Source organism: Tachyglossus aculeatus, chromosome 2, assembly GCF_015852505.1.
Source record: "Tachyglossus aculeatus isolate mTacAcu1 chromosome 2, mTacAcu1.pri, whole genome shotgun sequence".
In the NCBI taxonomy this organism is placed as follows: Eukaryota; Metazoa; Chordata; class Mammalia; order Monotremata; family Tachyglossidae; genus Tachyglossus; species Tachyglossus aculeatus.
In genome coordinates this window covers 105,228,755-105,234,688 of record NC_052067.1, presented here as the reverse complement: position 1 = coordinate 105,234,688, position 5,934 = coordinate 105,228,755, and the positions used below count along the sequence as shown (strand labels likewise).

Genomic DNA, 5,934 nt, shown 5'->3' with positions numbered 1-5,934 from the left:
CTTAGCTTCTCTGGGCCTCAGTTACCTCATCTGTAAAAGGGGGATTAAGACTGTGAGCCCCCCTTGGGACAACCTGATCACCTTGTAACCTCCCCAGCACTTAGAGGGTGCTCCCCACAGCACCTGTATATATGTATATATGTTTGTACATATTTATTACTCTATTTATTTATTTATTTATTTTACTTGTACATATCTATTCTATTTATTTTATTTTGTTAGTATGTTTGGTTTTTTTTCTCTGTCTCCCCCTTTTAGACTGTGAGCCCAATGTTGGGTAGGGACTGTCTCTATATGTTCCCAATTTGTACTTCCCAAGTGCTTAGTACAGTGCTCTGCACATAGTAAGCGCTCAATAAATATGATTGATTGATTGATTAGAACATTGCTTTGCACATAGTAAGTGCTTAATAAATGTCATTATTATTATTGTTATTATCATCTCGAAGGATCACACTCCTTAAAAAAAAACTCAAGAAACACCACGGAACCAAATGAACTATAGTCCCTTGGACTTGGTGACTTTAAAATGTGGCATTGGAGGCCAGACTGACTTTTAGTAGAAGAGAGTAAACAACCCATTTTATAGACTGGCTCAGAAGATAACATCTACAAACATATGTATACTACCATTATTATCAGTCTACAATTATGGTATTTGTTGAGTACTTACTATGTGTCAAGCATTATTTTAAGCACTTGGGTAGGTATAATAATAATAATAATTGTGGTATTTGTTCAGTGTTTACTATGTGCTAAGCACTGTACTAATCGCTGGGGTGGATACAAGCAAATTGGGCTGGACACAGTCCCTGTCCCATGTGGGGCTCACAGTCTCACACCGCATTTTACAGATGAGGGAACCGAGACATAGAGAAGTGAACTGACTTGCCCAGGGTCACACAGCAGGCAAGTGGCAGAGCGGGATTAGAACCCATGACCTTCTGACTCCCAGGGCCATGCTCTATCCCCTATGCCAAGCTGGTATATCAGGTTGGACAGAGTGCTCGTCCCACATAAGGCTCTTGGTCTAAGTAGGAGGGAGAACTGGTATTTAATGCCCATTTTAAGGATAAGGAAAGTGAAATGGAAGAGTCAAGTGACTCGTCCAATGTCACACAGCTCATTGTGGGAAGGGGATGTGTTTGCTATATTGTCGTATTGTCCTCTCCCAATTGCTTAGTACAGTGCTCTGCACACAGTTAGCACTTAATAAATACGACTGACCGACTGACACAGTAAGCAATTGGCGGAGTTGGGATTAGAACTCAGGTCCTCTGACGCCCAGACCTGTGCTCTTTTTTGATTAGGCCACACTGCTGCTACCATGCCATTATAGAAATATTCATTAGATGCTATTATACATACCAGTGAACTCTCCTGGCCTTTATTTACAAACTACTTATCCAAGGCTTAAACCAAATCAACAGTTTCAGAGTAAATGAATCAATTTGTTGGAGTATGATGCAGTTAATTTTTAGAGTAATATGAGTAGGTATGCTTATAAGATTTGGTTTATAGAGCATTCATTTCTCAGCTGTGAGTCATTAACTTACATTAGTCAGAAACTACACTGTATTACCATCTCTATAAAGCAATAACAGACTCCCATAAGAAAGCGGTATCTGTTAATTCAAGAAACTCTACACTCCTGAAAAAACAATGAAATGACAATATGATTTCACTCCGGTTGTTAAACCATAACTCTGCCATATTTCTGGAGAGTGCTCATCCATCTTCGGGCAACTTAAAACTTCCATAACTTAACACACATTCAGAAAAAGAAACTTAAGTCCTAGTTAAAAGCACAGTTCATTATTTTTTCACAGCACTGTTGGAATAATTTACCTGAATATTAATGTCCCTTGATTTAGGAATATGGTGAAAGTAGGAAAGTTAATTGTGTCCTGTGGTTAGATTAATTGAAGTCATTGATAACCAGTAAAACATAATGAATTAAGTACTATTTTAAATTTGTATATATTGTACATACAGCAAGAGTTATTAAAGTTGCAAGATGCAAAAATACTTTATAAACTCCTTATAGAGAGAGAGCGAGAGAATATTTTTTCCATTAGAAAATGTGGTTGGTTGTAAAATCCTTTTCAGGTACATCAGTGTGGCCAAAAAGACCTACTTGCATACAAACCTTTAATCCCATGGTTTGTGCAATTTAAAGAGAGTCCTTTGACATGTTAATGTGTTTGCAATTACCGGTATATGCATAGTCAATGCAATTTAATTCATTATCTTTAGAAATCAATACTGACATTACAAGATTACCTATGGGTATATTGATCATTCACAAACACCCTTGATAAACAAATATCTATAAATGTATGCACTCGTATTGTCAGAACTTACTTCAAAGCATGATAGTCATGACGTTCTCCTTGTAAAAAATGTACTTTTAAAGTTCGATGACAAGGCAGATCCCTAGAGGAGTTGAGGCTGTCAGCTCTTCTTTCATTCGTTCATTCATTCAATCGTATTTATTGAGCACTTACTGTGTGCAGAGCACTGTACTAAGCGCTTGGGAAGTACAAGTTGGCAACATATTGAGATGGTCCCTTCCCAACAGTGGGCTCACAGTCTAGAAGGGGGAGACAGACAACAAAACAAAATATATTAATAAAATAAAATAAATAGAATAAATATATACAAGGAAAATAAATAAATGAATACAGTAACCAATATGTACAAACATATATACATATATACAGGTGCTGTGAGGAGGGGAAGGAGGTAAGGCGGGGGGATGGTGAGGAGGAGGAGGGGGAGAGGAAGGAGGGGGCTCAGTCTGGGAAGGCCTCCTGGAGGAGGTGAGCTCTCAGTAGGGCTCTGAAGGGAAGAAGAGAGCTAGCTTGGCAGGTGTGCGGAGGGAGGACATTCCAGGCCACGGGGAGGACGTGGGCCGGGGGTCGATGGCGGGACAGGCAAGAACGAGGCACAGTGAGGAGGTTAGTGGCAGAGGAGCGGAGGGTGCGGGCTGGGCTGTAGAAGGAGAGAAGGGAGGTGAGGTAGGAGGGGGCGAGGTGATGGACAACCTTGAAGCCCAAGGTGAGGAGTTTCTGCCTGATGCACAGGTTGATTGGTAGCCACTGGAGATTGTTGAGGAGGGGAGTAATATGCCCAGAGCGTTTCTGCACAAAGACAATCCAGGCAGCAGCGTGAAGTATAGATTGAAGTGGGGAGAGACAGGAGGATGGGAGATCAGAGAAGAGGCTGATGCAGTAATCCAGTCGGGATAGGATGAGAGATTGAACCGGCAGGGTAGCGGTTTGGATCAATCAATCAATCAATCAATCAATCGTATTTATTGAGCGCTTACTATGTGCAGAGCACTGTACTAAGCGCTTGGGAAGTACAAATTGGCAACACATAGAGACAGTCCCTACCCAACAGTGAGCTCACAGTCTAAAAGGGGGAGACAGAGAACAAAACCAAACATACCAACAAAATAAAATAAATAGGATAGAAATGTACAAGTAAAATAAATAAATAAATAGAGTAATAAATATGTACAACCATATATACATATATACAGGTGCTTTGGGGAAGGGAAGGAGGTAAGATGGGATGGAGAGGGGGACGAGGGGGAGAGGAAGGAAGGGGCTCAGTCTGGGAATGCCTCCTGGAGGAGGTGAGCCCTCAGCAGGGCCTTGAAGGGAGGAAGAGAGCTAGCTTGGCGGAGGGGCAGAGGGAGGGCATTCCAGGCCCGGGGGATGACGTGGGCCGGGGGTCGATGGCGGGACAGGCGAGAGCGAGGTACAGTGAGGAGATTAGTGGTGGAGGAGCGGAGGGTGCGGGCTGGGCTGTAGAAGGAGAGAAGGGAGGTGAGGTAGGAGGGGGCGAGGTGATGGACAGCCTTGAAGCCCAGGGTGAGGAGTTTCTGCCTGATGCGCAGATTGATTGGTAGCCATTGGAGGTTTTTGAGGAGGGGAGTAATATGCCCAGAGCGTTTCTGGACAAAGATAATCTGGGCAGCAGCATGAAGTATGGATTGAAGTGGAGAGAGACACAAGGATGGGAGATCAGAGAGAAGGCTGATGCAGTAGTCCAGACGGCATAGGATGTGAGCTTGAATGAGCAGGGTAGCGGTTGGGATGGAGAGGAAAGGGCGGATCTTGGCAATGTTGCGGAGCTGAGACCGGCAGGTTTTGGTGACGGCTTGGATGTGAGGGGTGAATGAGAGAGCGGAGTCGAGGATGACACCAAGGTTGCGGGCTTGTGAGACGGGAAGGATGGTAGTGCCGTCAACAGAGATGGGAAAGTCAGGGAGAGGACAAGGTTTGGGAGGGAAGACAAGGAGCTCAGTCTTCGACATGTTGAGCTTTAGGTGGCGGGCGGACATCCAGATGGAGATGTCCTGAAGGCAGGAGGAGATGCGAGCCTGGAGGGAGGGGGAGAGAGCAGGGGCAGAGATGTAGATCTGGGTGTCATCAGCGTAGAGATGATAGTTGAAGCCGTGGGAGTGAATGAGGTCACCAAGGGAGTGAGTGTAGATTGAGAACAGAAGGGGACCAAGCACTGAACCTTGGGGAACGCCCACAGTAAGAGGATGGGAGGGGGAGGAGGAGCCTGCAAAAGAGACTGAGAAAGAACGACCGGAGAGATAAGAGGAGAACCAGGAGAGGATGGAGTCTGTGAAGCCAAGGTCAGATAGCGTGTTGAGATGAAGGGGGTGGTCCACAGTGTCAAAGGCAGCTGAGAGGTCGAGGAGGATTAGGACAGAGTATGAGCCGTTGGATTTGGCAAGCAGGAGGTCATTGGTGACCTTTGAGAGGGTAGTTTCCGTGGAATGAAGGGGACGGAAGCCAGACTGGAGGGGGTCGAGGAGATAGTTGTTGTTGAGGAATTCTAGGCAGCGCGTATAGACAACTCGTTCAAGGAGTTTGGAAAGGAATGGTAGGAGGGATATGGGACGATAACTAGGTTGTGGGCTTGTGAGATGGGAAGGATGGTAGTGCCATCAACAGTGATGGGAAAGTCAGGGGGAGGGCAGGGTTTGGGGGGGAAGATAAGGAGTTCAGTCTTGGACATGTTGAGTTTTAGATGGTGGGCAGACATCCAGATGGAGATGTCCTGAAGGCAGGAGGAGATACGAGCCTGGAGGGAGGGAAAGAGAGCAGGGGCAGAGATGTAAATTTCTTCTCCCTCCTCATCCTCCTGCTTTTTCTCTTCATTCCTTCAATCATATTTATTGAGCACTTACTGTGTGCAGAGCACTGTACTAAGTGCTTGGAAAGTACAATTCAGCCACAGGGACAATCCCTGCCCACGGTGGGCTTACAGTCTAGAATGAAGACTCATAAGCAGAATGGAAACTCAAATGACACTAGGCATTTAATAAATACTATTACCACCAGAATCCTGAATGGAGGTTAATGTTATGTTTCCCCAACTAGAGTAGATAGTCTTATTCATTCATTCCGTCAGTCATATTTATTGGGCACTTACTGTGTGCAGAACACTGTACTAAGCACTTGGAAATACAATTCGGCAATAGAGACAATCCCTGCACACAATGGGCGTACAGTCTAGACGGGACATCAAAACAAGTAAACAGCCATCAATAGCATCAATATAAATGTAATTACAGATATATATACATCAAAACAAGTAAACACTAAACAAGGCCCAGATAGCTCAGTCGGTAGAGCATCAGATTTTTAATCTGAGGATCCAGGGTTCAAGTCCCTGCTTGGGCGAGATCTAATTTTCAGTGCTTAGAACAGTGCTTTGCACATAGTAGGTGCTTAATCAATGTCATCATTATTATTATTAAACAGGCATTGATATAAATAAATAGAATTATAGATATGTACATATATACACAAATGCTTCTTTCTCCTCCTCTTCACCACTATTCTCATCATTATTACCAAACAGCTTCATCTAGATCACACTCATTATCACCATTTCCTAGACTGT

General features: G+C 44.0%; 1 non-coding gene across 1 annotated transcript; it reads left to right on the top strand.

Annotated features, from left to right (window-relative positions):
- Positions 1 to 5,638: 5,638 nt before the first annotated feature.
- TRNAK-UUU lies at positions 5,639 to 5,711 on the top strand. Its single transcript has one exon. It is a non-coding gene; the product is annotated as a tRNA-Lys (tRNA).
- The last annotated feature ends 223 nt before the right edge of the window (positions 5,712 to 5,934 follow it).